We start from the raw sequence: 20,239 nt of genomic DNA, 5'->3' as shown, positions 1-20,239 counted from the left end.
GCAATCTTGCCTGCTCAGACACCTGCTAAATTGGAACAGGTCCTGAGCCAGCACTAACATACGTTAAGCCTTATTTCTCCTCAGTTTGTAATCACTTTCTATAGTAGTTACCAAACTGTAGATGTGTTTCAATTTACATTTGTCACACTGTGTCCAGACATAGCCAGATCTGAATCTGCCTGCCTGGGCTGTGGGAACTGCAGAGGCTCAGCTGGCAGTGCCTGCCTCTGGTCTAGCTCATCGTCCAGGGCAGACATGGGGCAGGCAATGTCAGCACAAGGCCGCTCTGAAAATGATGCTGCAAATGGAAGTGCTTATAAGGTGAAGAGTATGATTTTGTTTTGTTATCTCCGTTAGAGTTGAAAGACTCAGGCTACACTGGTCCCAAAGGTGCATTGCCAGAGGTGGCGAGCAGCTCAGGTGCAGTGCTGTCAGTGTCACAGTTCCACCAGACCCTCCTACTGCACTGAGAAGCCAGTGCATCTCTTCTCTGGGCACAGCCTGGGAGGGACCACAACACACCGCAGCCTGCTCCCATTGCGTCCTCCTTGTCCACCCCAGGTCACCACAAGACTTACCATGGACATTTGGTCTAGGAGGGAGAGAACAGTGACCTTTCACACACGTCACCTGCACTCTGCAGATAGAAATGGACCTGCCACTGTGGGATGAACTGAAACTTTTATGAGGAAAAGCTGAGAGCCACAGGAAGAAGACAGAAAGCCAAGGGGTCAGCCCAGGGGTGCTGTCCAAAGGCAGCGGACACGCCTGCGTGTGGCACTTGTGCCACGCCTTGGGGTACACATTGCACCAGGCAGGGCTTGTGGATGAACCTTGGGCAAGTCTTTCCCTGGACAACTGCCCCCTTGTAGGTTCTCTTGCAGAAATCAGCCTTAGTCGTCATTGTGCCAGCTGGGAATCCCTCTGGGCTGATGGTGATGGGACTGGGGATAACCAGACCTAAACCACAAAGATTCAAGTGTTTGCATCAAAGGGATACACAGGGTGGTGTAAGCCAGCAGGCAGTGCATGCTGACAGCTGAGGAAGGCGATGGGAGCATTGGAAACACTGAAGACTGCAGTAGTGCCAGTACTCAGAGGAGGGGAGGGAGCAGAGTGCTTCACTGTGCACAACGTCCTAACTGCATTAGGTGGCCAGATGCAGGTCTCCAGTCAGCCACTGGGCCTTGGATCACAAGGAAGCACAAAGCCTCTGGGTGGAGAGGGGAGGACTGGAGTCTCTGGTGTGGGGAACATGGGTAGAGAGGCTCACTGAAATCAGAAAGTGAGAAAAGCTCACAGGAACCAGGTGGAGACTGTGTGGGTCTGCAAACCACTTCTGGTGACTCCAGAGAACCCAGAAGAGAGCATCTTTCACCACTGATCAGATGTCTGGGTCTAGCTCCTGGGGGTCACAGCCCCTACAGAGGGGCTGCAGCTGATTGAGGCTGGTCAGGGACAAGTCCAGATGTTGTTTTGCGATATTGTCGTGATGAATTTCCATTCTTTTATTGGTGTAAATGATGGGGTTTAGCAACAGAGGGACAAAAAGGTCAGCATACAAGGTAACATGAATGGAGGGAGCAAGGGCAAACACAAGATACAAGGGCTCAGGACCCTGTGGTGCCATGCAAGAGGCTGCAAGTCTTAAACTGAAATGGCTAAAAAAAAAGGCTTGCTTGCAAGATACATACTGGAGAGGGAAGTCCCTTTGGTCCATGTGCACAAACCTACCTGTAGATGGGAGATGTTGCCTGGTACGTGAATGAATTAACCTATTGCAAATTAAGCTTTCCTGATTTTAGGGGGAATGAATGCACAATATAATTTCTATCAGCAATCTTAGCTTGCCTCAAAAACACTTAGCTTGCCATGGGTGGAAATGTCTGCTTTTCAATGAGTTGTCTGCTGCTTTGTATGCAAGTAAGAGAGTAATTTGATTCATGTGTATGCTTCTGGGTCCACTTCTTTACCTCTCTGTTCACAATCTCAGCTGCACAATATCAAATATAACCTTGAGGCTGTCCAGTTTACCATGTGCTAAAGGACACTGAAAAGGTCAGACTGTCTCCTGATGTGCCATATGGAATAGGAATTCCATGCATGCAGTTGATTGGAAAAAATATTGCAGTTTTCAGAACCCGATGCCAGGTATAGGGCCATTTAGTCCTTAGGTTACCCAGCTCTTGACTCAAAGACCGTTGGAGAAATTAATTGCAAGCAAGACCGTCATATATTGTTTAATTACTAAGAGCTGGCAGGGAAAGTGTAATGGACCTTGCTGTCTGCATTTGGCTGCAGTTGGTCAGTGGCACCCGTCACTGTACAACTTGGAAGCTCATTATTTAAATGCGGGTGAAGCATGGTGTAGCAGCAGTGGGGAGGCACAGTGCCCCCCTGGGATCGCTCCTGAATGTCAGTGCAGCGGTCTGTGTACATTTGGTACAGGCATCACAGCGAATGCGAACAGTGATAGGACTAGAGAGAATGGCCTCAAGTTGTGCCAGGGTTTAGGCTGGAAATTAGGAGACACTTCTTCTCAGAAAGAGCAGTCAGGCATTGGGACGGGTTGCCCAGGGAGGTGGTGGAGTCACCGTCCCTGGGGGTTTTCAAGGAAAGGTTGGATGTGGTGCTTGGGGACATGGTTTAGTGGGTGACATTGGTGGTAGGGGGTGGTTGGACCAGATTATCCTGGAGGTCTTTTCCAACCTTAATGATTCTATGTTTCTATGATCTACCACGGAAAGCTGATTGCCAGTGCATTGAACCAACTGAAGAGCAAGGTTCAGCAGCTCATACACCAGGGAGATGACATTTTGTTAGTGCACGTGCAAGCCAACTGGCTTGGCACTGCAGGTAGGTGGTCCAGGCTGAGCAGCCTTCCTTGGTACCTGGCTCCTGCAGCACTTCGTTGCACAAGAGGGCTGATTTAGGCCATTGCTATCAAGCTGTTAGACTCTATCTCTAGCAGACAGAAGCAGACTTAATGGAGAAGTAAAAAAAAAAATTGTTTATTTATGAAAACCATTCATGAGTTGCAACAGCTACCTCTGGTCCTGTGCTTTTGGAGGAGCCAGCCACCTGCAGCGTGCAGGCTGGCTCAGCAGCATCAACATTTGACTTTCTTCTCACAGTGGTATCCTGCAGATTTTGAATATTTCCTCACATACATAAAAGGATGTTTTTCTTTCTCTGGACTGCTGTTGGACCACAGACTTTGCTTATCTTTCTATGCACCATGGTTAATTAATATAGGCTGATGCCAGGGTGTAAGTGACTCTGAGGTGTGCAGGGACCGTTTCCCTGCTGTTCAGGAAGGCGGGACATTGTGCATGCCAAATGCAAAAACAAGAACCACCTTGCTCAGCATGAAGCCTGGATGAGAGACCAAAGGTCACGGTCGTAAGCCCCAAACCACTCACAAAAGATGCTTATATAGAGCGTGTTTGTGTGCACTGTGCCGCAGTTCACCTCTTTGCAGTCTCTACTGAGTGATCAAGGAAAGAAGGCTGAAATCACCTGCCTTTGTAGGAGATGAAGTCCTTTTGTCTACATTATGTATGATGCTGCAGTTTCTTATCATTGCAAGTGAAATCAAATATTTTGGGTTACTTTAAACTCTGTTTCCAGGCTGCTTGTTTTCAGAAGAAATCCAAAAAAGTATTGGTTCAAAATGTTGTAATTTATATTTTGACAAGTGATTAAATTCTGAACAGTGAAATGAAAAGCCATTTTTTTCTTCAGATCTACTACCTAACAGGCAACATAACAATACTTTTAACTTTTTCTTTTTCTTTTCTCTTTTTAAACACATTTTATTTCCACTGTGTAAAGGTAAGACATAAAAGTTGGCATCACAGAATCATGCGAGCCAACATCTTGGGCAACAAAATGAGAAATTCATTCCACTGAGCAGGAGAAAATGGTGTGTAACGGATATCAATTTCATGGGTAGTACACCACTCTGAATTTTTAAGTGCAGCCTCTCAGGTAATGTAATAAAAATAAATAAACAAATAGGTTTTGCCTCCAAACATCATACAGGAAATATTGTTTAATAATGTACTAACATTCATCTTCTCTTGCCATATTCTCATTGTGTTTACATTGATTTGATGTACAAGGCAGCTGTAGTATTTCACATCTGCCAGAATTCAAGAGTATAAAGTAGTGGTAAAATGCACATTAAAACCAAATGATCCCTGCAATATAGAAAGAAACATGGATAATGCTATTGTCTAATGGCTGAGTCTAAAGACCAAGAGATATTTGCAGGCCGGTCAGACACTGGGGTTTACTGGAAGCCCACTTAGAGACCCGATGCCAAACCACAGAGCAGTGAGGCCCCCTGTGTGCCCCGGGGTGGGCTGACTTCAGCTGAAGCTGACTTCTCAGGACCCAAACTGAAGGTGCTGAGCCCCGTAGGCAGTGTGGAGAGTGAGACGCCAAGGCTGTTGAGGGACAACATGCAAAAGAAGGAGCACAGAGGTTGATGGAGATGTTTGTCTTTTATGACGCAGAAAGGTGCAGTTCTCAGCAGTGGAACTGGAAACGGTGGAGAGGGGGCAGCAGAGGAGGCGACACCAGAGGTGGACAGCCTCCACGCTGTCACTGGTAAGGAAACACAGCAGTCATTAACTCTTGGAGTCAGCGTGTGCTCTAGTTTTACACGAAATGAAGGAAAATGCCTGTGCTCTCAGAAGCGTGGGCTGAGAGCCTGGCTCCCCAGGAATGCAGTGGCAGCAGTCTTCTGCACCTGTGGGAGGTTCAGCCACGCATACCTTGGGGATGGGGCATGCCCCAGGTTTCAGCAGGAATGGTGAGGAAATCGCATGTGTGCGCGTGATGTGAACACCGCCAAGCTGTCTGGGACACGCTCCTCACTGCTCTGATACCCCACTGAGCTCACTCAGCTCCGTCAGCAACTGCAGCATCAGCCCCATCTCCCCAGGCAGAGCACCTGCACCCTCCAAATGACCAAGCAGGACCAGAGTCGCTGCCTATTCCCCAGTTAGGACACGAGCCTGTGACTCACCCAGCTTCCTACTGATCCTACCCAACAGGACCCCGGCCCCCTGCTCCCACCCCCTGTGCACCCACGCCCCTGCCCTTCTCCTGCAGAGCCTGGCCTGGCTCCTGCCTGGCACCCTGCGGTCTGCGGAGCCGTGGTGCTGCCTGAGCAGCTCCTTTCTCTCAGGACAGCAGGGACATTAACCTTCCCTGCTCCCAGGCACGCTACTACAGCCTGGGAAGGGCCCACTTACTATCATTGCTCATCATCCTCTGGTCCAGCAGTCATTCAGCCTGAAAGAAAAATGCAGGAACTGTCTTGTATGTTCCTCATCCTGATAGAGTCCGGTGGCCTTGAAAAGAGCCCAGCAGCATAGCTGTTGTGAGCAGGGAGGGGGAAAGATGGTGGAGTGTGACCTTACTTGTAATGGCTTGGGCGAGAAAGTCTCATACTGGGCAGTCTGTGCCCCATCTACACATCAGTCTGTTTTCTCTGCCTAGGGGGATTACAGAGGCCAGCTGGCTCTTCCAGGCTGCATTACATTTCCCCAGGCCAGTTCACCTGGCAGACACTAAGGACCTGAGAAGGGGGGAGGAGAGGTAGATTCAAACAAACCCTCCCCAAGGAATGATGGCAAGGCATCCCCTTCAGTTTGGTGTGGGAAAAAGTATTCCTAATGAAAGTTAAGCCCTTTTTTTTTTTTTTTTTTAAATGTCCTGATTATAAGCTTTAGAAACAAAGCAAAACCATCTCACAGCTGGAGTGCTCCTAACTCCCATTGAAAGCTGGAATTAAAAGTGCCAGAAAATTAAGCTCCCTGTCTCAAGGGTGGTTTGACTGTTACAGTCAACATGCAAGAGAGGAATCCTGGCCCTCAGATGCCTGTTATGTGTTCATATCACATCCTTGCAACAACACCCTGGGTGCTGGAGTTGAATGAGGGCTCCAGGAGAGCTCAAGTTTCCGCGTGTAAAACCCACGCTCTGACTCTGGTCCCAGGGCACATCTTAACCTTTCAGCATCCTTGTACCATAGGCTTACCCTACAGATATTGCAGTGACTGGAGGATGTAAACAACTTTGTCTCCATGTAGCCTTCACGTCTCACTGGCAATGCAGGAATAAAGCATAGGCACCAAAGCCGGCTGTGCCCGCACAGCTCTCCATGCTGGGTTGTGTACAGGAGTAGCGCTGCTACAGGTTGGGCGGCACCCTGACGCTGCAGGGGAATGCAGCGCTCCTGGGAACGAGCCCGCACACCATCTCCCTGCAGAAAGAAGGACACAGACCACTTCCAAGGAGTTGTCTTCTCCAGGCTACAAGACCAGGCTCCTGGTTTCAGCGACAAGGATGAGGGATAGTCCCAGTGCAGAGCAGCTTCTGCCCTGGGTAGGCAAAGAAATGAGACCTGCGGTTTGTCACCCTCCTGGGCTCAGGGAAGCCTATAGCCTTACCTCCTGGTCCTAACGGGGACACCTGCACAGTGGGATGTGATTCTGCTCCGCAAGATGGCAGAAATCCCACCAGTGCTACTTTAATGAGAATGAAATGGCAAGCTGCTGACTCATCGCTTATATTAAATATTTTAAAACAGTTGACTGTGTGAGCTAATCCTGCTATATTACGTGTGGGAAAACTGGAGGTATGTGAGCATACAGCAGTTATGCATTTGAACTTACCAGCCCCTGCATCAGGCAAAGAACAGAAAGTACAGAGTTCATCTCCTGAAGCCCTAGAGTTTGTTATTATTGCTGGGTTTTAATGTTCTCTGTGGTCAGATAATGGCCTAAATGTTCAAAAGTGACTAGAAATGTTTGATGTCCCATTGCCTCAGTACTCAGTGTGAGAATTCTTGATATGTGCTGGTTTTCAAAAAAAAGCACTGAGGTGTGTCTTCAGCATTGGATCAAAGAGGAACGCTTCGGTCTGAGTACCATAACATTAATTCACCCTAAATCACCAGTAATGCCTGCACTTTTAATTGATAGTTCATCTGTTCATGAACCCAGGTATGTATAAAAGAAGGCACTATCCAAATTCACTGCTGTGAATTCACTGCACGCTGCTCCACCCTGAGACATGCCACATGGCAGGCTGGGAGGTGTTGATGCTGAGGGCTGTCATGACAAGCAGCACCTGGATAAGCTGCTCTGTGGAAACAAAACACAGACACAGGTTAACCTGCCATTTGAAAAGGGGGAAAATGGGTGAAATCCTGGGAAACATATTTAGATGGAATTGATCCATCTCCAGCCTCTTCTTCAGGCTGTGAGCTCAGGTCTCTGGGTTTGTTTCCAAAGGAGATCCCCAGCAAAAGGATGGCTATGGTGAGTGTAGATCACAAGCCTTTATATACACTGCTGTTTTTTTTTTTTCTTTTTTTTTTTTCCTGGAGGTTTGAGCTATCATCTTCAGATCAACAATGCCTTAGTATAACTGAGAAAGCTTAAATCATGACCATGCAAGAGGACTGCAGCTTTGCTTGTAAAAGGGAAGGAGACAGATGTCTTTTATTAATTTCAACACCAGCTTCGCTGAAACGGATGCAAGAACTAGAGAAAGGCTTGAAATATTCTTTGAGAGGTTTCCCCTTTGAGCATGAACCTTAACAATTAGCAGGGCTGTGGCTTTCACATTTTAGGCAGAGATTTTCAGGGGTATTTAATGGACTTTAGCAGCCAAGCCTTTCAATCTGCTGGATGCTAGGCAATAGGACTCATTTAACCTCCCCTGTCCAGGTGCAAGTAAGAGAGCAAATACACGTTGGAATAGTGCCTGTTGCATTCCTCTTAGGCAACATAAAGATAGCAATAAATAAAAGTCCTATGCTAATGAATCATTTCTTCCAGAGTTAAGATTTGCTCACTTCTGATTCTGTATCAAGTGTGAGTCATCATGACTAAGGCATATATGCTTGTCTGTGTGCCTGAAATAACGCTCCTTAGAGAGGAGCTGCTGGAGTCACAGCCTGTTTCAGCACCTCCCCGCCCTGGGGCACTCTGAGCCTTGCAGGATTTGATATTGCTGCAGTTCAGAGTTCATTACCTGGACATGTGAAGTGCAGAAAGAGACGTGAGCTGGGCAGATGGGCTGTCTGATGTGCTTAGGCACTCACCAACCTCTGGTGGGGGCGTTCATTAGCCACTGAATCAGGTCTGAGCTCTTACCACTTTGCAGGGTTGATCACTGTCAAAACAGTGAGAAAGCTCACCCGGAAATGCTCAGCTACATTCCATGAGGTTACAGAATCACAGAATGGTTGAGGTTCAACAAAAAATGCAAATTCTTGCACCTGGGACAGAACAGCTCTTACATCAGTACTGTCTGGGACTGAATGGCTGGAGAGCAATTTTTCAGAAAGGGTCTGGTGGGACGTGAGCCCTCAGTGTGCCCTTGCAGCAATGAAGACCAACTGCATATTGGGCAGCATTCCTAAGAGTGCAACCACCAGGTCGAGGGAAGAGATTTTTCCCTTTAGTCAGCAAATGGGTGACTGCACCTGGAGTACTTTGGCCAGTTATGGATCCTTCCATAAAAGCAACAGTAACATTGCTGAAATGGAGCAAATCCAGGTGAGACTACTAAGATGGTCGGGTGGCTGGAGCTCATGACACAAAGAAAGGCTTAAGCAACTGGGTTTGTGTAGCCTGGAGAAGAGAAGGCAAAAGAGGTTTCTAATTAAGTCTTCTAATACTTGGAAGAGATTACAGAAAAAATGGAGTCAGATTCATCAGAGATGAAAACACAAGAAGCTGTGGACAAAAGTTGAAATAGGGGAAAATTCACTTGGACAATAAAGGAAAAATTCTTCCTCATGGAGGGCAGGACATAAGTCATTGGAAATTTTAAAAACTCCATGGGACAAGGGCCTGAGAATCCTGATCTATGCAGACATTAAGATTTTGAGCCACTTAACTGGAGTGTATAAATTTGTTTGCACAGGCACATTTAACATATTGGGGAAGAAGAAATAAAGGAAAACAGTTCTCAACAAAATGTGTATGGAGTCAACCCCTCATTCAGAACCTCACAAATATGACCCATCATACTGCCACAGACCTGCAGGGAATCTGTCTGCTTCAGGGACCCATGGCACCATCATCCCAATTCCCACATGTACTAACGAGTAGGCACAGCTTTCCAAAAGGAGCTCTTTATTACGTTACAAGTGTAAGGTAGGGCTGTTGCATACTTTGAGTATAGGATGCTGGATATACCCAGTGCTTGTTCATCAGATTGGAAGCATGTTTACTCTTAAGGATATTATAGGTTTAAATCATAAAATTTTGTTTTCCATTTTAACTTTTTATTCTGAGCAATCAAGATCAATAACTGCTTCAATACAACACTTCTCATGTATCCGCCACCGCTGATGAGTTCTCAGAGGCTCTTAATCTCTCAAATGACTTATTTCCTTGCATAAAGTAACCAAAGGTATTAGATATGCTATTAAAATAATTTATAACACCATGGGCCTTACAAATTTTACTAGATAGGACATTCTTTGCAGAACCGGCTCCTCAAAGTCCACTGCACAATACTCCTTCCTGCTGAAGCGCATATGAAACACATGGAGACAGGAAAGGGAGGGTGGGGAGAGTGAGTGCACATCTGCATGGCTTTGTAACAGTCATCACAGCTTCGTGATTTAAGAGTATTTGTGGTGTACCATTAAAGCAAGCCATTTAGCAGCCACTCTGTTAGGAAGTGTTGGGTAGATGCTGACGGGGTGGTACCGGGCTGCCCTGAGCCATTCACCAGGCTTTTCTCCATTAGCTGGGGAAAGCTGCCTGTCTCCCCAAGGCTGCCTGAGCACAGGAACAGCTTTGATTCTTGTGGAATGTTTTTTGTTTTTTGGTTCTTCTCCAGATACAGGGATCAAGTGCAGGGTTGTCCAGTGGTTACCATGGACAGCCCCAAACACATCACTTGCATGTGTTTTTCTCTCTTTTAGTATTTTTGACCCTCCTTTTCATGACCTTTGACTCTATCTTTCTCCACTCCAGTCTTCTCTCAGATAACCTGTCTCTAATTACTTTTTTCTCTATTGGCTTCAGTTCTGCTACATCGCTACCCAAATTTGATATTTCTGATAACATTATGTAAGTCATCCTGACCTTATATGGTATTACTGATGAGGTTACCTAGGAGCTGCTTGGCAGGTAAGACTATACTCCCCAAGGTAGACTTGAGCATCCATGAAAGAAGAGTGGGCAAATATTCATCGAAGACTGTTGCCGTCACCTACATTTAGGTAGGGTACAGAAGCATTTAAGACTTGTGCTTTGCTTGGTTCCCAAAGGCTCCATAAATGGTACATAGGTTTAATCAGATGTTGAATTATTTCCTAGACTGGGGTTTAATTCTTGATTACAATACTCATTAGAAACACTTGAGTAAGTTATGTTACCACCTCAGTGGCCAAGAGAAAAAAAATCTTTCATATTTATGTATTTCTAGAACATGAGCTTCTTCAGTGTGCAGTGGAAATACAACACACCATGGAGTAGAGAGAATTATATGATAAATCACAGAATAAAAGATCATGGACTATGTTTTAAAGTTACATAGCTGATGAATTCAATACGATTATTAATTGTTTCTGTCTTCACCTGGAAGTATACTGTCAGTTGGTAAAAATGGACTATACAGCATAATTACTTCATCCCACTAGTTTATGGGGAGCAGTTAGTGAAGGCAATTTATGTGCTGTGATAGAGAAGCTCTTTCTTGACATGAAGACCTTGATGAACCCCCTGTGTATCTATTTAGTTTTTATGCTGTAGATGACGGGGATTAGTGAAGGGGGGACCAGAAGGTAGATATCGGCCAGGAGGACATGAACAAGAGGAGAAGCGTGTTTGCCAAAACAGTGAACCATGGGGATGTACAGGATCAGGACAGCCAGGATATGGGACAATCAGTTGTTCAAAGCCTTGAGATGCTCCCTCTGGGATGCGATGCTCAAAATTGTCTTACAAATCATAATATATAATGAAACAATAAGCAGTGGATCTAGTACAATTTTGAGGATTACCACGGCTAACCTATACATGCGATTGAATGTGATGTCTGCACACACCAACCTGATCAGGTCCTGATGCAGACAGTAGGTGTGGGAGCGCACATGGGACTGGCAGAAGAACAACCTTCTCAACAAGAAGATTGATGACAGCACTCCTAACAGACATCTGCAGAGGGCAGCCAGCCCAATCCTGCCGATCCTGGCAATGGTGAGGATTGAGGAGTATCTCAACGGGTAGCAGATGCCCACACAGTGATCAAAGGCTATGGCCAGGGGCACTGAGGACTCTAAGAATGAGAAGGAATGAATGAAGTAACCCTGAACAAAGCAGGAGTCCAAAGTGGTTTTCCTGTAGTTGACACAGAAAATACTTGTGACAGCTGGCATTGTAGACAGAGACAAACCCAAATCAGAGATGACCAGCATGGCCAGGAAACAGTACACGGGCTTGTGGAGGCTCGGATCAATCATGATGACAGAGGATTGTGCAGTTCCCCACAGAGGGTGCAATGTAAAGGCAAGTGAAGAGGATGGAGAACCAGACATGAGCAGCCTCCAGAAGTGGGATGTCTGTCAGGATAAATGCAGAACGGCAGGTGTTGGAGCTGTTGAATGACCACATGATGGATCTGGAGGCATCTGCATTGAAATAAGAAACCCTCAAAAGATATGGGTATCATAGAATGATAGAATGGTTTGGTTTGGAAGGGACCTTAAAGACCATCTAATTCCAGCCTCCCCACCACCTACCACTAGACCACCTGGCTCAGGGTGTACTGCCCACTGACCAGAAAACACACATACATGTAGTTATACATGCAAATGATGTAATTTCATAAATTACCCAGGTTCATAGCAGTGGTTAATAAATGTACTGCTGATTATTTTTCCCTTTTCTTTTATGGCTATGGAATAAAATATCAATAAAAGAGAGATAAATTTACACCAAAGCATCAAGCAATTTGGAAATTTATCACCCATCTCAATATGTTAGAAGTTCCCAACATTATTTTTATTTTTTACTTTTTATTTTTTTAACTATGGCTGATTTAAAGTCATAAATATTGAATAAATCACACCTGTCCATCCAACAGTGAGCTAGACTTTCCTACCTGCTGTAATTCAGATTTTGTCTTGGGAGGTGAATTACAGTACCCAGGATATTTGATTTTTTTTTTTCCCCACTGGAAATATGACTAGTTATCCAACAAAACTTGTAATTGTTCATCTAATAAATAAGGAATGAATAATGACTTGAGAAAATTTAAAATACAAATTCAATACAAATTTTACCTGAGGTATCAGCCCAGAAAAGGAGCTTTCAAAGAAAGCGATGAGCAGGAATAAATCTTATGCCAGTGCAGAGTACCCCAGATTATGAACATGGGAATAGCCTGGACAGGGCAGCCGGTGCTTGTGTGCCAGACAGGGAACCAGAGGTGCAATGTTTGCTGCTGAATGTCTTCTGAATAGAAACCCTTGAGTCCCTGCGTAAAAAGTCGCTACTGCAAATGAGAGATCTTTCTAGGGACTTTGAGGCCCTGAAACTTGAAGAATAGCACTGACACAGAACAAACCTTGCACAGCTACACAGAAAAAAAGAAAAAAAGAGAGAGTGTTTTTTCTTATTCTCTGTTGAAAGAAATCTTTCACTGAAGGAATTATTTAGTTTAGAATGCGTGATGGGTAAAAGAAAAGCTGAATTAACCTAAAAATTGTCCATCAGTCTGTGCGTGGTTGACAGAGATGACTCTTCAATATAACCCACAAGCACAACATGACCTGGTAACTGGAAACTGAAGTTACACGGAAATTGGACTGAAATGAGATAATGCTAGTTAGCAAAATCTGAAAATAAAAAGGGACACTGATGAATCCTTCATCTTTTGGAATTGTAAAGCTAGGAACAGAAATTCTTTTGAGATGCATGCTTAATCTGAAGCCCACATGATGGGCTTGATGAGTAAATTTGATATGAAATTCTTCTGTGAGGTGATGCAGTATGACAGAGTAAAACACCACAGTGAACCTTTCTGATCTAACATTTTCTAACTCTTCTGTAACTACGGGAAAAAGCCCACCTGAATTAACATATTAATTAGAACAAAGAGAAGAGATTAAACACTATTTCCTTACTTTACCCTTGAGTACCATGCAGCTACACCTCTAAGCATCACAGCCAGGCTCTGTAAGTGCCATTTGAGCAGATGTGAAACCTCATGGCAATGTTCCTGCCCTTCATATTTCAGAAACTCACACAGGTCTGCTGCCGAGGCTCAGTTTTGACAGCAGCGAGGAAGCCCAAGCCATGCTCAGCCTACAAAGAGCTGCTTATGAGGTCTCTGAACTGCCCCCAGGGACCTCAAATGAAAGTACTCGGGGTAACAGACAGAAACAACAGGGAATCAGAGCCAAACCTGCCTTCAGTTCCGGCTGAATCAAATTCAGCCTGGCAGCAATGTCCACAAGGATTAGGGATCAAGTGCCCCCTGTGCAAGGAGCTATGCAGACTCGCGTCAGAAACCTCCTTCTCTGGGTTGTTTTCTTGCAACCCAAGGCAGTGTTGGGTGCAAATAAGCCCCCGAGCCCTGGCTTCGCCTGTGCATGGATGAAAAGATTGCTGCTGTCTGCTGGTTGATGCCAAGTAGCAGGTCCAGGGCCTGCTACAACCATTGCGCAATCTGGGGTGGGCAGAGCCAGGACCAGTCCCACCGGCTCCTGGATTTCCATGGCATTAAAGCTCATTCATGTGCTGTGGCCAGCTGAGACTGGTGTTTATCTGCTCCAGTCACCTGCAAGCCAGCTGTGCACCAGCTGCAAGAGCGGTACTGGTGCACACAAATGCTTTATGTGTCTCCTCCTTGCTTCTGTGTGTTCTGGGGCTCCACAGTCCCCAGTGCCTTGCTCACATTTTCCTTCTGCTGCATCAAGGCTTCCTTGCTGAAGCTCTGTTTTTGGGAATGTATTTTCCTATAATAACTCTGAAGTCCAAAATGGGGTAACCCTTCCTCAGAAGGGATCTGCATGGTGTGCTGCGGGCTGACCAGAGGTGCACTTGATGCTGCTCTGCTCAGGATTCCCAGCACCTAAAGGGATGTGAGATCATCTATAAGGTCATCTCCTTACTGTGATGGCTCTGATAAATAGAATTCTAAATGACACTTCACAGGGTCTGTGCACCGTTCTCACTGGGGCCACCACAGAACAGCACCTCCCTGTGAGCTGGGAGGATGTAGCGGCTGGGAGCCTGCTTCGCCCACCCCAGGCCACCCACCTTTCAAGCTCCATGGATCCCCTTAGCCCGGTGTCCTGTCTCCTTGTCAAATGCTTGGTGGTCCTCCATGGGGCTGGACCCCCTGTAAGCTTTTGCTGTCCCTGGCTGGGGTGGGAGGCCAGTTGGCTGCAGAACAGGGAGGTGAACGAGACCTGGAGGAGCTCAGGGCTCCTTTGGGGAGCTCGGTGGTGCAGCTAGTGCTGTGACCTGGGCAGTGTTCGGGGCAGGACCACATGGCAAGCACGGGGTGGGGAGGGGGTGTGTGTGTGTGGGAGCATTGCTCTGCGAACCTCCATTGATCTGAAGCTTTGGCACATCCTGAACTGAGAGCAGTATTTTGTGCTGAGTATCCCTTAATGGATTTTTTTTTCTTTTTTTATGTGGCTTTGTCTTATTACTTGGTTGAGCCCCTGCAGAGTTTTGGAGTTTGCAGTTCACTCTGACAAAATGTTCCAAAGCTTAATCCTGTTGAGTGAAAAACACCTCCTGTAATTGGTTTTAAATTTGCCACCTGCTATTTTATTTAATGCTTCTTAGTTCTTGTATTGAAATAGACAGCAAACAGTTAGACCCGAGTGTCCTCTTCAAGACACTCCTGATCCTACAGAGCCCTTCCCCAAGCCTCCAGTCACCTCCCTTCCAGACTGGAGAGCCCTCTCTTGCACCATTCTTCCTTGCATGGTTATTTTTACCTTGACGTTGGTTTATTTATTCATTGTTTATTTATTTTGATTATTTTAACCTTGCCTTTGTTTATTTTTGTTGGCTCTTTCCAAAGTCTCTCTAGTGCCCGTAAGAATATGTCGAAGGTGACAGAATCTGCAGCTGAAGGCTGTCAGATCAAGACCTTTTCAGCTCAGAGGGAATAGTAAGTAACAGGGAAAGGAGAAAACAAAAACCAAAACAAAAACACAGACAGAAACAAACCTGACAGGTAATGGGGACAAGCAAAGGCAAACTTCAGTTGCTAACTGATGGGCATTAAAAACTCCAAGCACAACTTTGGAGAGGGTCAGACTGACCTTTGTAGCTAGTAAGAGGAAGGAAGTGGTGGTCATAAAGATTTGGGACATCTGGGGGTCCTATGGGACAATGCAAAACAGTCCGAGGGGGAGTGGCAAGGGTGGACAAAGGGGAGGGTGGAAAGCGAGGAGAAGGGACACAGAAGGAGCTGACGGCAGCCACACACCGGCTGTGCACCAGGGCTGATGGCGGCATCCAGGCCAGAGTGCTGGCAGCAGCCCCACAGCAGCAGCCGGGGCGTGAGCTCAGGGCTGAAGGCTGTGCCACGGCATGCAATGGGAGCTGAGGGTCACAGTGAGAGAGCCGCCACCTCAGTGCTTTCTGTCCCAGCACCATTGTGTATGTCGTCCCCACCATGTGTGTGGCACGGCGCTTACCAGCCTGCTCACGTGCCTCTTGCCACGTTGTGCATGCAGCTTCCACCTACACTGACAGCCACAATTTCTGGGATGAAAACCAGTCAGATATGGGAGAATTTTCCAAGAAGACTTAATATATTATTCCTGAAATATTTCCTTGAGTGTTTCCTTCACTGCTCAAAGGCAGCTGCATGATCTCTGCCCTCGTGCAGAGCTCTTTCAGTATTGTACTTCAGCGAACTCTGGCTTACAGTGATACAGGGAAACAGGCAGAAACAACATTTTGTGTATGCTAGAATCCTTTCTAGATTGATCATTCACTCATATGCTCTCTGACAGCTAACATGGCCTGTATTGAACCCAGCAGCTTGTTTTTCTACAAAGCATCTTCCAAAAAGTCATTCAGTCAAATTCTATGCAACTGAAAAGCTGGAGAACGCAGCATGTTCCTCATGCTTCCACTAGCTTCTACCAGTGGTTACCCATCACTGCTGCTTTCTGGCCTCTGCCCTGGAATCTGCCACTGTGCTGGAGGCAGGCAAGAAGCAAATACACCTGGAGAAATCCCTGCCGGTAGGGCTGGCCTTGGGCTCAGCAGCGTAGGTGGTGAGCTGCCGTCTTGATCTCAACAGCATGGGTATAAATACAAAACAAAATTAAGGGGCTGCTGCAGTTCCAGAGTAGCATGATGTGAGCGAGCGGTGTGTTTGGGTTAAGCCTGTCTTTGTGATGACCTGCATGAAGAAAACAACTTGCCTGTTGTGCAGAGAATGAGGGAACTTTATGACTGAGACTAGATGAAAAAAACACAATATTTCTTTTCCCCTGAGCCCTCTCATCCTTGCTTCACATCGTTCTGCCTGAAAGCAACTTCTGCACAGACACCCCCGACTCGGGAAGCACCAGACAGCTCAGGCACCATGGCATGCCCAGCCCTGACACAGCACCACTCACAGGCGCCAGCTGCCCACGTGCTCCCAGCATCTCAGGAGGCACTCTCTGCCTCCAGTGAGCCGTGTGCCATCACAAAGTGCCAAATGCCAGCTGTAAGGTTGTTCAGCTGTGCCTTCACTGAGCTGCAGCTACAGCTACAGACCCTCCATGCAGCACACGTGTCCTGCACTGCCTGTCCTGCGTGCATGCTGGTGTGGCACCTGTGGCAGTGCACAGAGCTCGTATCTGCTCGCACGGTGCCCTGCAGCGGCTGCATGCACCTTCCCTGCGCTTCCCTAGGCTGCCTCGGGGATTGGGCTGGCAGCAGGGACTGCGGACTGGCTGGCTCTGAAGGTGCTGAGCCTCCGTGGTGCCTGTCACTGGGAGTAAGATTGACCAGAGTGTACAGAACCACAGCGTGCAAAACCACAGCGTGGCTGAGGTTGGGGGCACCCCTGGGTGCCGCTGCTCGCCCCCTGCCCCAGCAGGGCCCCGCGGAACCGCTGGCCCAGCCCCACGTCCCGGCGGCTGCCGGAGACCCCGCGGAGGAGCCCCCAGCCCCTCTCCGGGCAGCCTGTGCCAGGGCTCCGGCACCCGCCCGGCACAGCAGCGCTGCCTGGGGCCCAGAGGGCACCTCCCGGCCTCCAGGCTGGGCCCGGGGCCTCTGCTCCTGGCCCTGGGCACCCCCGGCGAGAGCCCGGCTCCGGCCTCTGCGCAGCTCCCCGCAGGCCCCGGCAGCCGCGGGGGAGCTCCCCCGGAGCCTCCTCCTCTCCGGGCCGAGCAGCCCCAGCTCTCGCAGCCTCTCCTCACGGCAGAGGTGCTCCAGGCCCTCCCGCACCTCGGGGCCCTGCGCTGGGCTCCTGCCACCAGCTCCAGGCCTCTCTGGCCCCGGGAGCACCCCAGGGGCGGCCTCCCCAGCGCAGAGCAGAGCAGAAGGATCACATCCTTTGACCTGCTGTTGACATACTTTGCCTAATGCAGCCAAGAATACTGTTGGCCTTCTTAGCAGCACATCACTGGCTCATGTTCAAAATAATGAAAGCAATCATGCAGGAAGCACACAGGGATGGGCTGCTCACCGTCTCTCCTCATACAAAAATCATCCTTGCTTCCAGTGGTCTCCAATGGGCCTAGATTGGGGATGTTCCTCACTGCGGGTCAGTTACCCTGGCTATGGCAACATGGCCTGGTGGGGACAGACAATCCTGACTTCATGAGGTTGTTCTCCTCCTATCTCTGATCAATTATTTACTTTCACACAGACACAGACCATAACAACTGAAAGCTGCACCCGGTCAGAGCAGAGTGGACAGCAGGTGACACTTGAAACACCTTGGCCAACTGTGGGTATATTTTTCCTGTGATTTGACACTAGTTCTGGCTTCCTTTTGATCGTGTGCATCCCCATTTTGGTCAAAAATCACCTATTTTTCCACTAGCTCTCCAAAGCAACAATGGATTCATGTGCTCTTGTCCATTAGGGATCACTGGCTGCAAGAATGCCCCTTCACCCTGGAAGCTGACCCACAGGACAGCACTAGTGTTGGTGGAGATCATTGAATCATAGAATGTCCCATGTTGGAAGGGACCCACAAGGATGGAGTCCAACTCCTGGCACCACACAGGTTTACCCAAAAATTCAGACCGTATGACTAATAGCACAGTCCAAATGCGTTTTAAAATCCGACAGGCTTGGTGCCATGACTGCATCCCTGGGGAGCCTGTTCCAGTGTGTGACAACCCTGTTGGCCTTCTTAGCAGCAAGGGCACATCACTGGCTCACGTTCAACTTGGTGTCCACTAAGACCCCAGGTCCTTTTCTGCAGAGCTGCTTCCCAGCTGAGAGACTGGCAAGAAACCCAGGTGTGGTGCCTAGGAGTACCTGGTGCCTGTGCTGAATCTGGTGGGGATCCAGTGGAGACCCACAGAGGTGGTGGTGCCCAGGTAGTAGATCAGCCTCTGGACACCAAGGGTCTCAGGTGAGCCGAGGTGATTTTCAGGCTGCACAAACAATCTAGTCTGGATCTGCATGGGCATGAACATGCAGACCCCGGTGACAGACCCATCTTCAAGCTGACGGAGCAGAGGTAGACGGGGTGGCTTTGAGAATGGGATGCCAGTGGCCAGGATGGGGTCTCTGCTGGGCACCCCACTGAACATCTGAAGCACGTCCAGCAGGTGCAGCACCGGGTCATGTCCTTGTGGCAGCCATCTTGCAGCAGAGATGGTGTGATTCAGGATGCGGGTGTATTGGTGTAGATCTGCTCTTTTTTACATAGCCATCATATTTAGGAACTTTTTCAAATTAAACTATTTTCTTCTGACTAAAGCAGGAAGGATATTAACATCTTATATGGATTCTTTTGAATAAATGATATCTCTCTATTAAATACACAGCATCATGCACATTACTTTTCTGGCATGGGGCCTAGCTGCCTCCTTTCATAGTTATGGGGGAGAAATAGGCATCACCAAGGTGTTTTTTCTTGTCCCATCTTAAGATGCATAGCATCGACCTGGTAAGCTCCTGACAGTTCCTGACTCTCCACTGGATAAGGAAGTTAACTATATGCAGCTAGATGGCCATCTTTTAGAAGCTTGAGGTATTTGGCCCTGAACAAGTGAGTTTTTCCCAAAATCTTGTTTTCTGTTGTTATTTCTAGTATAATTTGTTGCTAGGAAAATGAGAGTACAGCCACTGCCAGCCTGTGGTGCAGAAGCCTCGCAAGCTGGCTGTTTCATCCCAAGTACAGTTCATAGATGTTGGTGGATCTATCTACCACGGCCGTATTTGTTCCTGTTTTCAGCTGTTTTTTCAAACTGGGGAGTTTTAGGGCCTGCTGAAGGTGCATTCAGCTGCCACTGGGTAAGTCAGTCCCCAAGGTAAGCCAGGGGAAGAGCCACTCTAGAAATCAAAGCTGAGCACAGCTGGGTTGGACTCTCAGCATCCCAGGACAAGGGAAACTTCCAGGGAAATACGAGATGGCACATGGTACAAGAGAAAAAAAGTCTCAAAAACAGAGCATATTTGCATTGTTCCCAGGTTTATCTTTCTAACCACATTCCCATTCTGAAAACTGAGACCTTCACTTTCGCTGGGCTAGAATTAATGCATTTTGCCCTTCAAGATTGTTCTGTGACCCAAAGTGAACACGGCAGTTACATACCGTATTGCTCCTCCTGGAGCAATGAAACCCAATTGTTTTGCATATGGAATACTGAGATTTGGGTCATATGCAATAACCTGAGCACTCAGCATAATTGGCTGTGGCAGCCAGACTGCGGGCTGCCAATGCTGGTTGACAGAACCAGGGGAAACTTTCCCTGCTAGGCATTACAGCCATCAAGAAACAAGCAGTACTGAAGCAAACCAATCTGATAAGAAAATAGAAGAAACATTAGATAGTGAGATCATGTCTAAGATAGTGAGGTCGGTTTTCTGAAAAATTTCCTTGAGTACAGAAAACCTGCTTTTGACCATGTTTCAAATTGAATGCTTAAATGTTTTTGCCTCTCCTTCCAGGTGCAATATACAGCTGAAGGATGATCCATTTCCAAATGGTCAGCATGATGTTGGGTTTTATTATATAACTTATCCCATAATTACCCCAGGTT

This window comes from Anser brachyrhynchus (genome assembly GCF_964034855.1).
Source record: "Anser brachyrhynchus genome assembly, chromosome: 1".
Lineage (NCBI taxonomy): Eukaryota > Metazoa > Chordata > Aves > Anseriformes > Anatidae > Anser > Anser brachyrhynchus.
Note: the sequence above shows the minus strand (reverse complement) of the source record.